A 21831-nucleotide genomic window follows, 5' to 3' on the forward strand; every position below is an offset into this window, starting at 1 on the left:
ACCCATTTCTTCCCTCCTCCCCAAGGCTATTCTGGGAAGGAGAGCGTGTGAGGACTGGAGCTGGGGCCGAGGGGACAGAATTTGCCTAGGTTTTCTCTGCTTCGTCTCCCTGACACGTTTTCCTGTTTCTCACCCTCGCTGCCATGTTGGCCTCCAAATGGAAAAGCGACCTTCACAGAGAAGGCAGGGACACCCTAAAGAAAGACTCCTTATGCCCCCAAACCTTTCCTGGCTCCTCTGGCTGGGTTCTCACTAATGACTGCAGGAGGCCACACCGAATGGGAGTCCTTTGGAGTTTTGTGGAGAGGAGAAAATGAGATGAGACATAGGACAGCCCCTCGTGGACTACACAGATGCCTACGCAAATGCCAAGTGTCAAGGTACCTCCTATGGCTGGACACATGGGGCAGGCACCCAGGAAGCTAGGGCAGACTGTGGCCCAGGAAGTCAGAGGTCAAAGATCAAAGAGACCCAGCTGCTTCCTCTCGCCTGGTCCCCATAGCCTCACCCCCACTGATGTGGTTCTTGGTGTGACACACCTGTGCGCTCTGCTCTCCTCCCCGCAGTGCCTTCCTCCCGTTGGAGCAGATTAAAGGGTTCGCCTGGTGCCATACTAAGGTGTGAGTCTTTCTGCTGTCCCCTTTCTCCTTGCCCCACCAAGGCTGCCCGGCTCCTGTGTCGGGGAGGGTGGAGGGAAAGCAGGTGTTGAGTTGACTCCCTAAGGCTGAGCGAACGGGGCAAAGATGAGATTTCTCTGGATTCTCCATTATCAGTATTTCATTTTCTCATGACTGCCGCCTGGGCCTCAGGACAGAAAAGTTAAGTAGGCATTTTCTGCATGGCAAAGTACAAGGCCTGGTGGGGGTGGTATGATGAGAGTGGGGGGTGAAAGCCTACAGCGAGGCAGTGCTCTCCGAATACCTTCGCCAGCCTCTTGTGTGGTGAAGGTAGGGCTGTGGGAATAGTTCTGGCCAAGGGACTATGAGCAGAATTATGGGTATCACTTCTGGACTGAGGCAGCTAAAGTCTTCCCCTCTCTCTCTCCCCATCTCTCTCTTCCCCTGCTGCGGCAACCCTGGAGACCTCATGGTCCAACTGGCCTTAGTGCAAGATGGAGAAAGGCTTCCCCCCTGCATGGGAATTTTCCTGAGCGAGAAATATGCCTTTATTGTGCTAAGCCACTGAGATTCGGAGGTTTACTGTGTGGCTGCTAGCATTAATTGCTTTGATTAATACAGCCCCTTGCATCGATATAGCCCCTTCAGTTACATAATATCACTTGCTTTTCATAACAACCCTAGGAAATAGTTTCCATTCTTCCCATTTTAGAGATGAGCACAGTGTAGAAGTGACTTCCCAAGGTCATGCAGCTAGAAAATAAGCAGAGGGAACTGTGGAAAGTTAAGGGGAGGCACAGGAGTAAGAATGAAATGAAGAGGCCACCCCACTCAGTTTAGGGACAGGTAGGAGGCCAGGCTGAGAAGGGGATAGAGGAAGGGAAGGCTTCAAGGAGAACCTTGGCTCCTTCTTCTCTCCATATCCTTAGCCTCATGCCTGGTTTGGGACCTTTTGCAGGCAAGGGGGTACTCTATGCAAGGGCCCCAGCACCAGGGAGGCAGAACCACAGAGAAGCGTCTTTGGGGACTCAGGTGCCTGGTTCTAGGTGTGCTCTGGATAGGAGGGTGAGTGGCAATAAAACCATCGAGACTTTGTACAAAACTAAACATGGCAGAATGGAGATGTCCAATGAGCGCTCTGTCCCAAACTTGCCCCTTGCTCTAACCCAGCTGTCGTTGCTCAACGTGCTTTCGGGCCCCTCTTTGGGGTGTGCCTGTTTGCTAGCCACATCCTCTATAGCTAAGCCACTTAAGTGCTGGTTCTGTTTTTCTCTTTCTGTATTATTTTTAATTTATTTTTGGAATACATAACATATATAGGGTTCAAACATTTCAAAATATGTAAAGGCATAGAGTAAGAAGGTGCTCTCCCACTCCCGTCCCCTGTCTGCTCAGTTCCCATTCCATCTGACAGGTAACCGTTGTTGCTAGTTCATTATTTCTATTCACATTTTATTTTGTAAATTTGCAAGGTAATTGAGATGTGCCTTATTTTTATCCTTGCCTTTCTCATGAAATAGTGTCATACTATACTGTATCTTGCTTTTGTCACTTAATACATACATCTTGGAAGTATTTTTATATGATAATAAAGAGCATACAGATTGCTGTCTCTCTTTTCAACAGATGTATAGTATTCCATTGTAAGGGTGTAGTGCAATTTATTTAACCAGTTCTCCATTGCTATCATAAAGAATAATGCAACGAACATCTTCCACATATGTCATTTTTCATATATTCAAGTATACCTGAAGGATAAATTCCTAAAAGTGGAACTGCTGGGTCAAAGGGTATATACATTTTACATTTTGATAGATGCCAAATTGCCCTCTCTAGGGATTTATTGTGCCAATTTTTATTCCTGTCAACAGCGTATGACAGTGCCATTTTCTGCACAGTATCACTAACAAAACGTATGTTCAAACTTTCAGACTTTTATCATTCTGCTAGGAAAAAAGTGAAATAGTTTTAATTTAGAGTTTTCTTATCTTGAGTGAGGTTGTATGTATTTTCAAGTGTTTAAGAGAGATTTGTAGTTCTTTTTTTAAAAAAATTATCTGTTCCTATCTTTTGCCTATTTTTGTACTGTGTTGTTGGTCTTCTCTTATTAATTTGTAGGAGCTCTTTACTTATTATAGATATCAACTCTTTTTCACTGAGATAATTTGCAAATGTTTCTTCCTAGTGTGACTTAAAATAAATTTTTTTTTGTTACCGAGGATGTTTGTTGTTTTTCGTTTCTGCTATGAAAAAGTTTTTGATATTCATGTTATCAAATTAGTCTTTACTTTTATAATATGGATATTCTGTTGTAGTTAGAAAGGCTTTCTCTACTCCAAAGTTTTTGAAGCATTCTTCCAAGATTTTTCCTAGCACTTTTATAGTTTTTTGGTCTTTTATTTTTTTAAAGATTGGCACCTGGGCTAACAACTGTTGCCAACCTTCCTCTTTTTTTTTTTAAGGATTGGCACCTGAGCTAACAACTGTTGCCAATCTTTTTTTTTTTTCTTTTTTCCTGCTTTATCTCCCCAAACCCCCCCTGTACACAGTTGTATATCTTAGCTGCCGGTCCTTCTAGTTGTGGGATGTGTGACGCCGCCTCAACGTGGCCTGATGAGCAGTGCCATGTCTGCGCCCAGGATCCGAACCCTGGGCCGCAGCAGCAGAGTGCGCAAACTTAACCACTCGGCCACGGAGCCAGACCCTGGTCTTTTATTTAAATCTTTGATCAATTTTGAATTTTCTAATTGAGTGAGTCCAAGTTTGTTTTTATGTAGCTTGCTAGCAAGATATTCCAGTACCATTTATTGAATAATCTAGTTTTAGATTATCTAGTTGAATTATTTAGTTTTATATTATCTAATTTTTTAGCCAATGATTTGGAATACCATAACAAAATCCTGTATTATTTGGTCCCACTTCTGGTCTTTCTGTTCTATTCCATTGGTTTATCTCTTTATGTGCCAATATCACAGTTGTTTAAAACATTGAATGTATTTTGTATCTAGTAGGACCTTTTCATTTCTCTTCTTTTTCAGAGTTGTCTGGGTTATTCTTATTTGTTTATTTCTCCACATGAAATTTAGAATCATAGAATCTGGTTCAAAAAATACGTTAACATTTTATTAGAATTTCAGTAAATTAAAACAGTAATTGAGGAAAAATTGACATTTTATTTTGACATTGAGTCTTCCAATGTAAGATTGTGGTGTGACTTTCATTTGTCTGAGTCTTCTTTTTGCCTTTCCAACAGTTCTAGTCCTGTTTCCTTTGGGAGATGGAAACATTTCCAAAGCCACAAGTAAGTTTTAGCTGTTCATGATGAGAGCAATAACTAAGGGCCCGGCTTGGTCTCCACCCCTCTCCCTCCGAACCGAAGCTCACTCGGTTCTCCCTCACGCGGCATTGGGTTGGGGTTTTGGGGGAGAGGGAGGTCTGTCACCAACAGACAGAAAAAGAGACTATGGAGAGGGCATTGGAGGTGGGGAGAGAGACACCATCTGGGTATCCAGAACTGAAAGTCAGCAATCCCGGACAAAGATAGAAAGAAAGGGCAGGCGTGGAGGACTGCGGGTTACCGGCAAGGGCTGCAGGAAGGTGGGGAGGAAGAGAAACCAGAAGAGCGGGTAACAGCAAAGCCTGGGGGAGGGGGAGGAGAAGGAGGGAAGGAGGAGGGGGCACCTGGGTGGGAGCACGTTCCAGCGAGTCTCTAAAGAGACCACAACCTCTTCAAAGGCTGGGCCAATGTCTCCAGTATCAACATCTTTTTTTATATGTAATAAATAACATACATACAAAAAGGTATAAAACATATATGCTCTGTTTACTGAATGATTACGAAGTCAACTTCCTTTCAACCACCACCAGGTCAAGAAACACAACGTTTGCCGGCACCCCATAACCTCCCTATCACGTGCCTCCCAGAGGTAATCATTGCCCTAATTTTTTATGATCAGAAGACAATTGCTATTATAATAAAGAAAAAATGTAGAAAAATTTAAGACAGGGCTGAAATGTGCTAGAAAGGGGATTGAAACCTAGACCAAGAAGGAAGAACTGGAGGGCAAATCAGGAAACTGAGGCAAAAGTCAACCCTGCAGACAGGGCCCCTAGAGCTGGGGTCTGGAAGGAAGGCATTACTCCATGGGGATGTGGGCCCCCAGGTGTCTGGTTCAGAGCGTGCAGTCCAGGCCAACCCAACAGCTGGGAGCAGCAGCTGGGTACACATATGTTCAGGGCCTGGGTTGGGCCATGGTGCGGGAGTATCCCAGTTTCAAGGAGCAGAACCACACTTGAACTAACCCAAGTAAGGTGGGGGTGAGGCTGGCCACCTCCCAGCACTGAGGCCAGCCAGTGAAGCCCCGCTGGTCCTGGGACTCTACCACGGAAATCAAGAATGTGGAGTTCTAGAACTCTCTGTGAGGTGCTGGTTTCTCTCTTCTATCCTTCTCTTGGCTCCATTCCTCTTTTGCTTTCTCAGGGTACTTTTTCCTCTTGCCCAAGGCCCAAGAGAGCCCTATTTCTACACCAAGACATTTTTCAGCTCCTGATCCCCAATGTCCTCCATGCCTTAGCCCCCTCCCCAAAGGAAGAAATCTGAGAGTTCTCCCTCCATCAATCCCACTCTGGGCCAGGGAGTGGTGCCCCTGGGTCCAGACAGCCTATCTGATTCTTGGGAAGGGAGTCATGAGTAGGACTTTGGGAAAATTGTCCCACATGAAGGATGCCAGGCAAGAGGCATCTGTCATTCCGAAGTTTGATTGGTCCCCAGGAGGTAGTCAGGAAATTTACTGTGACCTGAGTTTGAATCACCTCTACCATGGGGTAGCAGGGAAGGGGGTCACGTGAGCAGCCAGCGCCACATGTTCTCCCCTCAAAAGGTCAAGGCAAAGCAGACAGATGACTGAGGATACTGAGTGTGAAGTGGGGCAGGGCAGATAGTTCTGGAACAAGAATGTGCCTGGGGTGGCAGCCTGTTGTCTGTGGCTGGCTCCATGGTGAGGCGTCTGGCCTCTTGGCCTAAAGAAACCATGAGGGACATGGTGGAGGCCTGGGCACTCCCAGGCCAGGGCATTTGGGAAGGAACTATAGTGTATTTTTAGGAAATGGAAGGATCAAAATCATCCAGTCCCTTCACGTTTCCATGAGGCTGGGCACCACTGACAGTCAGTGCCTAGGTGGTAGTATGAGATAACAGAAAATGTACATATTGGTCTCTGCCCCCAGTTTCTGGTGCAGAACTCCCCAAATCCTTAAAATTTCCTATGTGATAAGAGCACTAGAAGCATCTTTGGTCAAATGAGGTGACTCTGGGTGGGCTCCTAGATGAGAGCTGGTCACCAGAAAGATCAGGCCATGATTAGAAGCTTGGGATGTCTGCCCATCCTCCAGAGAGGGGAGAGGACTGGAGATGGAGTTAATAATTGATCACGGCTACATGAGGAAGCCTCCATAACATCCCGTTAGCACAAGGTTTGGGGAGCTTCCAGGCTGGCGAACACATCCACACCGGGAAGGTGGCATACCCCAACTCTGCGGGGACAGAAGCTCCTGCACTGGGGACCCTCCCAGACCTTACCCCACGTATCTCTTCATCTGGGTGTTCATCTGTATCATCATGTCTTTAATAAACTGACAAACGCAAGTCTGTGTTTCCTGAGCTCTGTGAGCCACTCTAGCAAATTAATAAAACCCAAGGAGGGGGTCGTGGGAACCTCTGGTCTATAGCGGGTTGGGTCAGAAGCCCAGGTGATAACTTGGACTTGCAACTCATCTGAAGTGGGGGAAGGGGTAGTCTTATGAGACTGAACCCTTAGCCTGCAGGATCTGATGCTATCTCTGGGTGGATAGTGTCAGAATTGAGTTGATTTCTTGGACACCCAGCTGGTATCTAAGAATTGCTTGTTGGTGTGGGGAGAAACCTCCACACATTTGGGGACCAGAAGTAAAGTGTTCTGCATAAAAGGAAAGGAGACATACAGGGAAGAAACTCATAGGAGGGAAAAACTGCGCTTTTCCCAGTAGGAAGGTGGGAAACTGAGGTTTTCTGTTATAGGTAGGCTGTGAAGCATCTTTGTGGGGGGCTAAAAGCCCCTTAGGTCCCTTAACATCTCCCCCATTACCCTTTTGAAATCCAGAACTGCCTACCCATAGTGAAGTCTTTGGCTTGAGAATGTTGCTAGAAAGCCCATAATAGATTGTTCCCTTGCCCTAAGCCACATCTCAGTGCCGTCCACCCTGACCTCCATATTTAAAATTACAGTCCCGCCACCCGAAACCTCCAATTCCCCTCATCCTGCCCTATTTTATTTTTACAGCACTTTTTACCTAGCATACAATGTACTTTGTCTATTTATTATTTTCTGTCTCCTCCTACCAAGCTGTCTCCTCCAGAAGGGCAAAGGTTTTTGTCTATTTTGTTCATGGATATAATCCCAGTGCCTAGAGAAGTGTCTGGAATATGGTGGGCACCCAGCAAACAGCTGTTGAATGAACTGAATGTCTATAATCTGAGGATGCTGAGATTGGGATGGGAGCTGTGTGTAATATTTTAATCCACGACACCCAACCTTTTTTAGTAGGAAGACCTCTTTTAAGCTTAAAACATTTCAGAGATGAGTATATGATAGTAGCTATACTTGGAAAGTACAAAGTGCTTTTAAACAAATTTGTACTTTATTAAGCTATATACATTTGAGAAATAGTATGTTGTATTCTCTATTTGTATCCACTTGTGCACTATACTGACACTGCCTGACACACATATGGATTCACACACTCTTTGCAATAACTCTGAGGACACCCAGGGCCCATAGCTCACAGACACTTATTTACAGATGGAAGGCCTTTGGGAGATGGAAACGTTTCCAAAGCCACAAGTAAGTTTCAGCTGTTCATAATGACAGCAATAACTAAGGGCCGGGCTTGGTCTCCACTCATCTCCCTCTGAACCGAAGCTCACTTGCCTCTCCCCCACATGGCGTTGAGTTGGGATTTGGGGGGAGAGGGAGTCTGCCACCAACAGATAGAAAGAGAGACAAGGGAGGGGGCGTTGGAGGTGGGGAGAGAGACACCACGTGGGTATCCAGAATGGAAAGTCAGCGATCCCAGACAAAGACAGAAAGGGGCAGGCATTTAAACCATTTAACACCATTATCAACTACGAACAGTTGAGAACATAGTAGTTTACTGGCTTTTTGGTTATCAGAGAGCTGGACTCAAAGGGTTTAGAAAGGTTGACAGCTAAATTTTGAGCGGGGGAGAGTAGGAAAGAAGTGACTTAAGATGAGCAAGGACTACAGAGATTATTTCAAATTTTCTCTCTGACAAGGACTAACCGGGTGACCAGAAATTTACCTCTCTCTCTGCATTTGGGCCATGGATATGAAAGGAGATGGCGAGTGCTAGGTGCTTAGTGGAGTACCTGGGACCTCTGGATGCTCCACAAATGTTCCTTCCCCCTGAGAGCTCTGAGGGAGGGGGCAGCGTCCAGGAAGGTCCCGGGCCTCTGAAAGAAGGGCACTGGAGCGGGAACAAGGAGGTGCTGAAAGTTGGGCTGAGAGTGACTTGCACCAGGGGCGACAGGATGATCTTCAATGGTTCAGGGAACTGGGGTTCTTGGGGGATACAGGAGGGCAGTTATTGTCTGGGCCCTGGAAGCATCACCTTCGGGCAGAGAGGCGGAGTCCCTGGACGCTTCTGCAGTGGGTGAGGTACAGTCCCCACAAGTGGTAACCATGTGCTCCTTGCTGAGTAGCTGATGAGACACAGGCCCCTAATTAGAGAGAGAGAACTGTTTGAAGCCTCAAACGGAGACTCTAATTCTAATCAGCATTTTAATTCCACTACATCTGGCAAAATAAAAACAGCTGTGAAGAGAGCCAACAAAAAAGACAAGTGAGCCCTCAGCCTTGCCTTTCAACCCTTCAGCTTTTGGAGACGCTTGGCCTTTTCAGTTCTTTTCCTCCCCCCGTCTCTTTTAGACTTGCCAGGGAGCGTGTACCTGCCAATGGGCAAGTGCATCCACCTGACCCCCAAAGAAACCCTCCAGGTTCCTGGTCGGGGCTGGTCCTCTGGCGTTGCTCTGCACGGATGTCTGTCATTTCAGACGGGCTCTGTGTCAGGACCGATCACACAGACGTGAGCCACAAGGATGAGAGCGGATCTATTTTCAAGAGATTAGGCTCTGAGCAAGTCACAAAAAAACCCCAAAGAACACAACCCGTTGCCCCAGAGCACCACTTTTCAGCTACCAATGGGTTTGGCCTCAGTCCTTCCTGTTTTGTGGGTCAGCTGAGAAGTGTCCACTTATGCAGGATGTAATTTTGAAGAGCTCTAAGATGTCCAACTACCCTTTGGCCTGAAATAGAAATTCTCCTCCTACGAGACATGCGTTGAGGTCAAGAAGGCTCCCGTTAAAAGAAATAGCTAACCGGAGAGGAGCAGCCTGCTTTCCCCATTAGCAGGCAGCAATACCTGAGCAGCCTTGTGCTTTCTGGAGGGGAAGGATCCACGGTAAAGGGCGTGTAACACAGGACAGGTGCCTTTTGATATGGAGGCAGGTACAGGAAAATATCTGTGTCCAGGGGAGGAAGTTTCTAGTGGGAGGAGCAGCCTGGGGACCTGGCACCTACAGAAATTGTAGTGACAAGTGCAAAGAGGCAATGAGCCCTTATTTCGCTGACTTCCTTGTCTTGGTTGACTGACTGTGGTTTCAGGGCCGTGCGTTGGTATAAAGTTCATGGAACTAATAATTCATTTATGATCCTGCCAGTGCTCTCCTATTATTCCTCTGTGTTCTTCAAAGGAAGTGAAAATCCTGCTCCCACCTCCTCCAGTTCGACCCAAACATCAGGAAGAAGGCCTAACCATCCTCTAGCAAGGCTCGGCATTGGACGGCGGGCTCACGACTTTGCTGCTTGGACACCTCTTGGGGCCCTTTTGTTATGCTGCCTGGGCAATGAAGGAACCTACAACCTGGCTTTGCTCTGTCTACCAGGGAAATTAATTCAGTTCAGAGAGCCCAAGGAGGCTATTTCTTCTTTGATGCTGCGAAGTAGGACACTCTCAAATGAAGATAGTTCCTGTACTTGGTTCCGTTGATAAGAGGGATGTAAATCGATCAAGCAATGAAATATTTGATATTCTCAATGTTTCTTATGTGCCGAGTTCTGTGCTAGCCACTGAGGGGGATATAGCAGGAATATAAATAGGGGGACATGTTTCCTGTTTCCTGGGGCGGTCCTGGCTTATATCTGTTTTTGATGTAATTCTTATTGGCTCCCTGTTTTAATTTCAGAAGCACCCTGGCTTGGACAATAGATTATCTGTTTATCCTCAGTATGAAAATGCTGCCAGGGAGCCACAATCCAGTTAGAAAAAATAAGCGGCTCATGTTTTCGGAATGAGTGAAGTGAGATAAAGATGCGCCACATTAGGGAGTAGTGTACTGGAATCCACACATGTCCAAAGACCGACACTCTGCTTTCATTTGCTATTTAGGTTCCTGTAGTAGCTCCAGATGGCGTGGCTGGGGGCATCTCATGCATCCATTCCATGTTGGTGGCACCCTCTGGAGACATCGCTAAGGTCTGCAGAGTGAAGGCTGCCCCCTAGAGTTGTACATCGCAGGGCCCTGGGTCTTGGGTTTGGCAGGGCATGAGGGGTCATTGTCTTATTCCAGCTGTTCACTCTCAGTAGGAGCCTGCCAGTACCCCGAGGACAACGATCATGCCTCGTTCATCTTCACGGGCCTCAGCACAAGTTTATGCAACACAACAGTTCTCCAATACATGCGGGTTGTACTGAGCCAGATTTAACCATCAACCCCAACATGAGCCCCTCAAAGACCTTCATGAAGATGGTCTGACCCAATGGTTCTCAACTATGGCTGGGGAGACATTAAGGTGACTGGTGTGCCTGAGCCCCTCATGGGTGTCTGGTGTCAGCATCTCGGCGGTGGGACCTGGCATGGGTGGGGTTCTCATGTGTGGGCTGGGGTTGGAACCTCTGGTTTCTCCTCTCCTGGACCTGTAGACCTTGTGGTGACGGGAGGTCAGAACCTCCCAAAGGTCCAGTTCCATGTTGGGTGGCTCTCACAGCCTGTGGTTTTATGACACCATTTGCTGGGTTCTCTGCAGAGGTGCTGACTCTGGTATAGAGAATAACCCAGGCTATGGGGCTTCTGCTAGGGGGCAGGTCACAATCCTGGGAGTTGTAATGAGGGCCAGGCCTCCGGTCAGGAGAAGGGGTGGCTGAGAGCAGGAAGGGAGTGGGGTATGGCTGTATCATTCTCTTCAAGGCCTTCACTAAAGGCCACCGTCACTTGACTAAAATGTCCCCACCTTGGACCTCTCCAGCAGGGCCAAGGGCAGGCAAGAGGGCAGAGGTCACGGAGTGTAGGTCCCCAGACTCGGCCTCACACCAGGCCTTCTGAGGGTTGGTTGCAGAGGGTTAACCTTGGGACAGGCAAGGATCAGTAATCAGTTTAGAAGGAGAAGTGTGTTGCTGGGGGTGGGAGGAGGGGAAAGAAGGAAGAGGGGAAAGAGATATGAGCATATCTGGTCCCAGGAGAGGTCTTGAGGGCATGAATAACGGGAGGTTCTTCAGGCATTGGTATTTGATAAAGTGGTCCCACGTCCCCGGCCTTCTGCCCAAGATGAGTCGCAGAATTCATAGTGTGGGGTGGACCGGGGCAGGGAGCAGGCAGAGGAGACCCGGGGTGCCCCCTTGGACAGAACAAAGGTGCTCCATGGCAGCCCAGGCTGTGCCGATGGAGAGGTGTGTCTGGGATGCCAGAGCGCCTCTCCCTAGCCGTGAGCAGCGGCTCTCAGGGAGCCCCAGGGAGGCAGCGATGTGGAGGGGTAAGAAGGAGAATCTGGGAACCAATTCTGATGTTTCAATCAGCTTTCACAAAATTTATTGCTTTAATGCCCAAAGCACTCTGGGAGTTGTTTCTATTTGCTCTGTATAAATTTACCGGCTGGGAGGCAAGAAACAGATGGTGAAAATAGATAAACTCAGACAGCAGGATTTCGGTTCCCCAAAACCTGCCTCCCAAAAGTGATCATAAGGTCTTGTGCCCTGGCTTCTGCTCTTGAGGCAGATAATTAGGGATCCAGTTCCAGCTCAGCCATTTTCTACCTGGATGGCCCTGGGCAAGTCCTCCCACCGCTTTGAGCTTTGTTCTCTTCAGCAGTTGCATGTGGGCTGTGTAAGGATCGAAGCTAATGTATGTACCTGGTTCTATGCCAGCCGCGTCATCAGTGATCAAGAAATGGTGACTGTTAATATCGGTCTGAGCAATGATAGTAAGCACTAACCCGGTGCTTACCCAGTATCAGGAGTCCTCTTCAGCAATTTACACACCACGATCTGTTAATTCCCTTGGCCCATTTCACAGATGAGGAAACTGATGTACAAAGTGGCTCTGTAGAGTGCAGGGAGGTTCGATATCTTGCTCGTGTGTGGCAGAGCTGGGATTTGAACCAGGCAGGCAGGCTCCAGAGTCCCTGGTTGGTCTACTGCCTCTGTCTACAGATAGAATTTCTATCAAGGCTAGAAATAAACCCTGTCCTTCCTTGCCCTAGTAAAACTTGTGACGTTGACACAGTTTGCCATGGAGTCCCAATCCTCTCTCCCTGGGCTGTCCCTTTCCTTTTGTCATGGTCCAGGGACCCAGAAGCCTTCAACTTTTCTGTGTTTCTGCCCCTTGGCTCCTGTGTGCCTGGTGTGGTTCCAGGTTCTCTGATTATATCTTCTCATCACATCCTCCTGGCAGCTCTATGAGGATGACTATCCTCTCCCAATTTACAGATGGGAAGTGGTGCTTTTTGGATCCCCCAACATGGCCTCCCTTCCTCAAGGGTCCTGTTTTCTGGGGGAGAATGTTCTGGGTAAGGGAACAGCATGGGTGGAAACCCTGAGGCATCGTGGTCCTTTGGGGAGTCTCTGCAAGTATCTATGGTTGGCACACGGGGAGAGGAGGACCTGGGGAGGGACGAACCTGGACTGTCCTCTCTTTGCTCACCCCTGTCAATCCTCACATCGCCCTCCCATCAGTCCCTGATACATCTGTCCTGGTCACAAAGCCTTCTCATCAGCCTCTGGGTCTGCATTTGGGGTGGGTTAGGGAGACCAGCAGTCCCATGAATGGGGGTGAGGGGCCTTGGCCTTATTTCTCAGCCCATCCTCTGGGCTGCAGTGGATGTCACTCAATCTCTAGTGACACTGTGTCCTCAGCTATAAAATAGGTGTAGGTCGAAGAGTAGATGTCCCTCTGTTTGGTGAAGAGGGCAGCTGAGATAATGGGGAGGGGCTTCTTGGGAGAGGGGCGTTGTGTCCAGGAGGAGGCTGGGCTGCCTTGAAGCAACATGGAGGTGCCTGGAGACATGCTGGGCAGGAGATGGGTTGTCTCTGAAGGTGTGGACGATGCTGGCAGAGAAACAGAAGCGGCTATGCTCCCTCCTCACTCCTAATCTTGGGGCAACAAACTGAGCGAGTCCAAATCAGCCTCCATCTGGCTAGCTCTCGTCTGAACTCACTTCTGTGGGTTTCCTGCCTGGCTCTTCAGCAAGAACCATGAGGTCTTATGATACGCTTATCTTCTGCTCTCTGAGCATCTTTGCCTCAGTGAAGCTGGGTCTCCTACTCTAGAGTTGTTGTCCATAGACCCAAATTTTCCAGGAGACATCCAATTGCCAGTCCTTTGCAGAAAAATCTACAGGTTCCATAATTTCCAAAATGTCCACAGCCGCCTCCATCTTCCCAGTCCTAAATGAACACAAGAGGCAGAGGCGGTGGCCCTGATCCTTGTGTCTTGGCTGGGTGAGGCCTGTGTCTCTGATTCAGAGGGACCCTGTGTCAGTGACTCTGTGTCCTAGAATTTCCAAGAAAGTCTTGATTTCAAACAGCCTGCTGTGTTGGGAGAACACATGTCAGGCCAGTGCCAGGCGAATGTGTCCTGATTTTTGTTTCAGAAAATATGGTCAGCATAACTGGGGAGAGAGAAATTGAAAAGGACAGTAATTGGAGCCTGGTCCTGGGCACGAGGTGGAAGCCACAGCGGCTCTGTTTCAGTTTGCTTAAGCAACTGTAGCTATCACAGCCTATCAGGGTGGAGGGGCCGTCAACGTCAAGGTCATCTGGTTCAGCCTCAGTCTTTCCATAAACATGTCCCAGCAGCTTTGAGCACTGGCTCAAAGTCAGACAGAGGCAGGCTTGAATCCCAGCTGTGCCCCTTCCTGACCGTGACCTTGGGCAAGATGCTTAACTTCAATCTCCACAGCTTGTAAACCTGGAAGAAGAATGTCACCTATGCCGCAGGGCTGTTCTTAGGGTTAAACACACAAAGGAATGGAAATTGATTAGCCCAGCACCTGGCTCAACAGTGGTTACTGTCCTCTTCCTCCTCCTCACCGTGTGGCCAGCACTGCGCGGGATGTGGGGACCCCAGAGTGAACAAGATGAAGTCCTGGTCTGTGGTAGACACTGCGCACGGCCTGCTCTTTATCCGATCTGTGTCCCGCCCTCCATCTCTCCTCCTCCTTCCCCCTCCCTCCTTCCCTCCCTACCTTCTTTCCTTGACGAACCCTGGTTTATTCAAGGTGGCAAAGTATCCTTCTAAAAACTACCATATCCCGATTGGTTTTTTGGCTAATAGAGGTGGTCATGTGATATTGTTTGGGCCAAAGAGCTGTAGATAGAAGTCATTGGATGGGGTCTAGCAAGACTCTTTAAAATGAGATGATGCTAGAGGTGGAGTAGCCACCTATGACGATGATGGGACAAGCATGATGACAAAAGCCACATGCTAAAGCAGAGCAGGAAGAGAGAGAAGAAATTGGGTCCTTAACAGCAGAGTCAGCAAAGTAGGACTCATATGTCAAACCCAGACTGCTATCTGTTTTTGTCAATAAAGCTTTATTGAAACACAGCCATGTCCATTCCTTTATGTATTATCTGAGGCTGCTTTCACATTACAATGGCAGAGTGGAGTAGTTGTGACTGAGACTGTGCAGCCTGCAAAGCCTAAACTATTTATGGTCTGACCTTTTCAGAAAAAGTTTGCCAACCTCTGCTTAATGGGATCAGTGTGTCTTGTGCCAGCTCTGGATTGCTTATCTCTGAGTGACTTAGTGATGGCAATGTAAATCTTTGCAAAATCATTTCATTTGGTGGGTGTTTTGCTTTCTGACTGTCCAGTGCAATAGTAAAACATGCACTGCCCTACAACAGGATTGCTTCCAGTTCTGCCAAGATGTTGCAAGCTTCTGCTGCAAGACTCCGGGGAGAGTGTATCTGTGAGGAGTGATAGGTTGCAAGCAAAAGAAATCCCCTCTAATTGATCAAAGCAGAAGGGAAATGTTTGGACAGACAAGGAAAGGTTTGAGAACTGGTCTGAAAAATGGCAGGTACTAGGCAGTTCGAGGAGTAAGAGGAATCAGTCTCTCCCTGAGGCTGGAGTTAGAATGAATGCTGGAGCTCTTGGCTATGGGAGAGCAGCACCTCCACTGACAGTCCCTTCAGACTTCCACGGGAGAGAGGTTCTTTCTGAAAAGGGGAATCAGGGTGCTATTGGAGTGTCAAAACAGGGAGGGTCCAGCACAGAGAGCAAAATCCTACCTCCAAAATAACCCAGCCATCACTATGCAGAGCTTGTTGGTCTCGCCCCCCCCAACCCCCAAATCAATTTTTCCCTCCTTTTCCATGGTGATAGAAACCTCCAACTTTTTGCCAAGTTGCATGGCCACCCACAATGAGTTTCCTATGCAGCCAGGAGGCCATATGCCCATGTTCTTGTCATTGAGATGAGAGCAAAAGTGATGGACGCAACTTCTGGGATGTGAACTTAAAGGCCGTGCCCTTCCGCCTTCCTGCTTCTGGGAATATGGATGTGATGTTTCTCAGTCTTGGACCGTGTGGGTGAGGGCATCAACCTAGGGGAGAAGGCGCATCAAGGAGCCTGGATCCCTAACATCATGGTACCTTCAAACCAGTCCTGGACTTCTCACCTCCAGAAGGCATTTACCATGACAGAAAAGACACTTCTCTCTTGCTTAAGCCACTGTTAGTTCTGATCTGTTGTTCCTAACTGATACAATCATCACTTCCAGAAAGCAATTACTCATACTGAGCTGAGCGCTGAGTTCCGGTAGCTTCCGCCCAGTACATCTCCCCTCGGGACTGTGCACAACTTTTCTAAGTTCTCTTCCAAAGACAGTTCATCAACTATTTCCCAACAACCCCATCCAATCCGCACATCACCACTGTCTTTTCAGCTCTAGTTTCTCCTCCGTTCATGTCAGTCTCCTTTGGAAGTGCTCTGCTCTGTCTTCGTCCTCCATAGGCCTCACACCACATACACCCAGACCGAGCAAAGTGGCCATAGGAAGACTGTCACCTACTCCATTTCAGATTCTCCACTTCACAGTTTCTCAACCGGCTTTTATAAATGGCCAATGAATCAATATGCACCCTGAACTCTGTCATTTTAATCTTTTTCTGTAGCCCTGATAAAACACATAACATTGTATTAGTTTCCTATGGATGCTGGAACAAATTACTACAAATGCAGTGGCTTAAAACAACACACATTTATTATCTTACAGTTCTGGACGTCCAAAGTCTGAAACAGGTCTCGCCGGGCTACACTCAAGGTGACAGCAGGCTTGCGTTCTTTCCTGGAGGCTCCAGGGGAAAATCTATTCCTCTCCCCTTCCAGCTTGGCCACATTCCTTGCCGCCCACATTCCTTGGCTCGTGGTCCTCTTCTTCCATTTTCAAAGCCAGCAACGTTGGGCCAAGTCTTTTCATGCTGCCATCTCTCTGGTTCTGACTCTTCTTCTGCCTCACTCTTCCACTTTGAAGGACCCTTGTGGTTCCATAAGGAGCAAATCCAGGATGATTTCCCGATTTTAAGGTCAGCTGATTAGCCAGCTTGATTCCGTCTGCAGCCTTCATTTTCTTTGCCACGTAGCATAACATATTGACAGATTCCAAGGACATCTTTGGGGGGCCATTATTTTGTCTACTATGCGTATTGATGGTGGTGACTATGACTACCACTTATTGCGTCTTTCTCTGGGCCAGGCACTGAGCTAAGCGTTTTACACACAGTATCTTATTTAATCCCACAGCCCCGTGGTAGGCAGAATTCTAAGATGGCCCCCCAGAGTTCTGCCCGCTGGTATACACATCCTATGTAATTCCTTCCTCTTGAGAGTGGACAGGACCTGTGAATATGATAGAGTGCCATTCCTGTGATGAGGTTACATAATAAGACAAAGGTGGGGGTTTGTTAATGTCATGATTAGGTTATATAAGACTTCATTTCAGCTGACAGGGAAAGAGATTCTCTTGCTGGCCTTAAAGAGTGAACTGCCATGTTGCGAACGGCCAGTGGAGGTGGCCACATGGTGAGGAGCTGGGAGCACCCTCTAGGAGCCAAAAGCAGTCCCATCCAACAGCCAGCAAGAAAACGGGGACCTGAATCACACAGCTGCTGGGAGCTGAATTCTGCCAGCACCTGAATGAAGTTGGAAGCACATTCTTCCCCCGAGCGTCCAGATGAGAACGCAGACTGGCCAACACCTTGACTTCAGCCTTGCGAATCCCTGAGCAGAGGACCTCACCTGGATTCTACCTATAGAAACGGTGAGATAAGGAATGGGTTTAGGTTGCTGTCAGTGGTAATTGGTTATGAAGCAATATAAAACAAACACATCTCAATTTGAGAGAATTGAAGCTCAGAGAATTGAAGAGACCTGCCAAGGTCAGAGAGCTAATACGTGGCTGAGCTGGTATTCAAACTATGGTCCATCTCCTGACCTGAATTTCTATCCGCTACTGCTTCCCAACTGATGAGCATGAACAATAGATTTGGTGTTATTTTTTACTGTTAGTTCCTTATTTGTGTATGATAGAAAGAATTTCTCTTGTGGCTTTTGGAAATGAAATTATGACTTTCCCTCTTATCTCTGCAGTGAGATCTCTCACCTCTTCTGCACCATTTGGGCATTTCTGAGCTTCTGCTGGGCTTCCCATTGTAAAGTGATGCTCTGTTTTTGAACACCATGGCACCAAAATTTAATTTCTAAACCAAGCTGGATGTGTGGCCAGATTTAAGGTAGAAATTTCATTGTTTCAACCAAACTTCAAATTGAGGAAAGTTACAAAGCAGTGCCAGGACTCACCAAGTGAGTCCACTTCGTGAGCAAGCCAATGTCTTGATCTAGAAGAGAGAAATATTGATATTTCACATATGTACATGACAGATGTGGGTCCTGTCGTAGGAGCCAAGCACAAATCAGTTGGAAAATGTTACTGAATTTTTAGTAGCTTTTCGTCTTTAGGAATTTTCTCTACCACAGATGTAAAAACCAGAACTGCCATGAACCACTTCTACATTCAAAAGGGGCTCTCCTGCTTGAAAGCTGGGAGCCCCTCCTGCTTAGGGGGTCATGTAAGCTCACTTCTGCCCCCACAGTCCGTAGCTGCTCCAAGAAGTACAAACATTCTCGTTACCTGGGCTCTTTGCTCTGTGCCATGAGCCTTTTCTCTTTGTAGGATGCTCCCATAAGCCTTTATGATACCAACAGCATCTCACAGTTTTCTAGAAGGGAGGTCAAATGAAGTTACTGGGTCATCCTGAGCGATATATGCTTTACATGTTGGGGTGATTAAGAAGCTTGTGGCAGAGCAAAACTCCTTAGCTGCTGACTGTTTAGCCCTGACAGACAATTAACCTGTCCTTGGGGGATGGTGACACTACAGCTAAGGTTCCTTGCTGGCTGGGTGGCCAGTCCTTGGTTAGAGAATGCCAGAATGCTTAGCAGAGAAATGGGCTAACACCACCCCAGGCAGGCAGCTCCTTCCAGTTTCTTAAATTTATCGAGGAAGAAGGCAGGAAGGGTGGATTCTCATCGTGGCTTTGACACCGGATAGTTGTGTGGCTTTGGGCAAGTCATTCTGCCCATGAGCTCCACGTTCTGGTGTACAATGTGGGTAATATCTTCCTCACAGCTCTGTGGGGAGGATCTTGTGGCACTCACAGGCCTGTATCAGTTTTCTGTTACTGCATAACAAATCACCATACACACAGTGGCTTAAAAAACAGATCTCTTACCTCAGTTTCTGTGGGTCAGGAGTCTGGGCACAGACTGGGTCCTCTGCGTAGGGTCTCACAAGGCTGCAATCAAGGTGTCGGTCGGGGCTCCACCTCATCTGAGGCTCGTCTGGGGAAGGATCACTTTTGTTAGCAGGATTCCGTTCCTTACAGCTTTAGGATGGAAGGCTTCTGTGTCTTGCTGGCTGTCAGCTGGAGTCCATCCTCAGCTCCTAGAGGCCGTCCTCAGTTCCTTGCCACATCACCTTCCAACAAAGGCAGCCACAACATGGCAGCTTGCTTCTTCAAAGCCAGCAAGAGAGTGAGAGATGCCAGCAAGGCAAGTGTTACAATCTCATGTGATATAATCATGTCATCACGTACACACAATCACTGTCACATTTGTCAGGTTCTACTGGTTAGAAGCAAGTCACAGGACCCACATTCAAGGGGTGGGGATCACACAAGGATGTGAACACCAGGAGGCAAAATCATGTAGGCCTCCTTAAGAGTCTGTCTGCCACAGCCCCCAAACTCCTTCAAACCAGGAAGTTTGTTCAAACACTGACCACCATTTCTTCCTGCTGAAGTCAAAGCCTGACACTTCTGATCATCGGGCCCTCCAGGGACACAGTCAGTAGTTGCCATAGCCCATTAATTTGCTCATTCACTCACTCAGCAACCAGGCAGAGAGTAGGACACTGACCTTTGGTCCCTTTCTCCTCACCTTCTCTTTCCTAAACTAATGTCAGTTAGAGTTGAGGGGCCTTAGGTCCAAGAATTTGGGGACAACATGAGAAAATGTATCTTTTGGAAATAGAAACTAGAATAAAATATATGCAGCTGTCCATCTTGAGAACAGCCTACCATCAGATGTAAGCTGAGGTTTGGGACAACATTAGAATCTTGAAGGAAGATAAAATCTAAAATATGGTTATTGTAAGATAAACTGTAATTGATCTCACATTAATTAAACAGACTCAAATGAAAAGAATTTTTTGGAAATTATTAAAGATTTCTTGTGGTAGATGATCTTATTGTTCCCAGTTATTTGCAGCTTGCCTATAAGAGGACTGTACATCTCTTCCTGTTGCTGTGGGTTCATTGTGCCCCCTTTGGGAGGAGTGTATCTTCTGGCTCCACTGTGGTTGGGCATTGCCACGTGACTTTCTTTGGCCAATGGAATATGATTAGGAAGTGGTGTACACCATATCTGATTGGAAGTTTTAAATGCCATTGTGACAGGGCCTGCCTGGTGGCATAGTGGTTAAGTTCGTGTGCTCTGCTGCAGCAGCCCGGGGTTCGCAGGTTCAGATCCCAGGCACGGACCCACACGCTGCTCATCAAACCATCCTGTGGCGGCGTTCCATATACAAAAGAGAGGAAGATTGGCACAGATATTCATTCAGCGACTACCTTCTTCAAGCAAAAGGACGGAGATTGGCAACAGATGTTAGCTCAGGGCCAATCTTCCTCACCAAAATAAATAAATAAATAAATAAATGCCATTGTGACTTTCCCTCTGCCACAAGAATGGCATGTTCCAGATGGAGGCTGCTCCTTCAGCGTGGGCCCTGGAATAAAGACATGTGGAGCAGAGCCACACCTGCAGGTACATAAAATGTGAATGAGAAGTAAACCTTGTCACTTTAAACCACTGAAATTTGGGGTTGTTTAATACCACACATAACTTGGTGAAAAGTGACAAAACACAGCACTGAACCAGTCATGCTTTCTGCATACGTAAGAGGGTGCTAAATGGCGCCGTCCTGTTGAGTTTCTGCTGAGACCCCAAAGCAGAGAGGAGGGAAGACAGAAGTTTCAACTGATGAGAGATTGAAGTTTTGATTTAGATTGTACTGGATTTTCTAACAATTGAAGTGAGACTGTTATGCTTTCTAAAGGGGACAAGAAAAGCTGTCATCCAGGCTTGGAGAAGTCAGACCCAGGAGACTGTGACTGAAGGCAACAGTGGTGATGGAAATGGAGCCCTTCCTGAAGGTTCCCTGTCAAAGTCGGCCCAGTCCTTAAACCTGCCCCTTAATTTTATATGGATCTCCCTCTTCACAGAGAACACTTGAGGAGCTGTCAAGGCAGCTGTGCCACCCAATGAACAGGTACCTGGTTCTAGAGAGAAGCACTAACTTTCTTAGAATAGGAATTTGGGGATAGAAAGATTCTCGAAGCCATCAAATCTGACCCCTTTATTTTACAGGCGAGGAAATCGGGATCCAAAGAGTAGAGGCCACCAATTTACTTTTCTCTATGCTCTGCTCACTCAGAGGTTGGGGTTTGATTTCCTGGGGAGAGATGACCACACCAGGTACCCTGCCATGTAAAGGGCACACTGGCATTAGCCCTTTTAGCCCTCCTGTGAGTTAGCGATTATGACCTGGCTCCCTAGGACCCGTGTGCCCCTGAGTGGACTGACAAAATCAAGGTGTGAACCTGACTGCACCCTAAGCTTGCGGCTCCCTCGGGAAGCAGCCTGCAACACACCAGCAGGAATGGCTCATGGGCCTTCAGTCCATTTCCAAGTTCATAATCCATATGCTCCATCACGTCTGATCTTCCAGAGTCTCTGTTTTACTTCCCTTGAATGCTTGGTCTGTTCCCCGCGGGATGCTGGAGTGGGAGAGGCACTGCTGATCTCCAGCCCAGCCTAGGAGGGTCTTCTGGAGGGCCCTGCCCAGGTCTCATATTGCAGAGAGACATCACTTCTGAGGGTCAGGAGGGTCTGGTGGAAGATTTCACTCATCGCACACAGGCCCATTCACCCTCCGAAATCGCTCAGCAGTCTCCCTCCAGCCAGTGCTGGAGTCACAGCCTTCTCCCCTATGCCAGCACTTCAGTTTAGCTGGCTTGCCTGGGGGCTCCTCAAGGACAGGACAATCTCACCATCCGTCTCACCAGGACTGAGAATTAGAATGTCAGAGGTAGCAGAACCTTTTGAAGAGCATGTTCTCAATGGCCAGATTTGACTTTTAACTGCTGAAGGTGTAAGCATTTTGTGGGTAAATTGACGGTTGTCAGCGAAGATAATATATGGCGATTGTTGCCTTTGGGAACTTCGGTTTCTGGCTCTGTGTTGACCTAGGCTGTGGCTCCACCC

The 21831-nt window shown here is 47.6% G+C and overlaps 1 long non-coding RNA gene across 2 annotated transcripts; it reads right to left on the reverse strand.

The window, feature by feature from the left end:
• Positions 1-16195: 16195 nt before the first annotated feature.
• LOC103561831 (uncharacterized) lies at positions 16196-19052 on the reverse strand. 2 transcript variants are annotated; one of them, XR_011529776.1, is made up of 5 exons: positions 18741-19052; positions 18140-18227; positions 17809-17846; positions 17142-17258; positions 16719-16848 (listed from the first exon to the last, which is right to left on the reverse strand). It is a non-coding gene; the product is annotated as an uncharacterized lncRNA (long non-coding RNA). The 2 variants fall into 2 exon arrangements; XR_011529775.1 differs by lacking the exon at positions 17809-17846 and having other exon boundaries at positions 16196-16848; positions 18741-19043.
• Between the last annotated feature and the right edge of the window lie 2779 nt (positions 19053-21831).

Source organism: Equus przewalskii, chromosome 19 (assembly GCF_037783145.1).
Source record: "Equus przewalskii isolate Varuska chromosome 19, EquPr2, whole genome shotgun sequence".
Classification (NCBI taxonomy): Eukaryota; Metazoa; Chordata; class Mammalia; order Perissodactyla; family Equidae; genus Equus; species Equus przewalskii.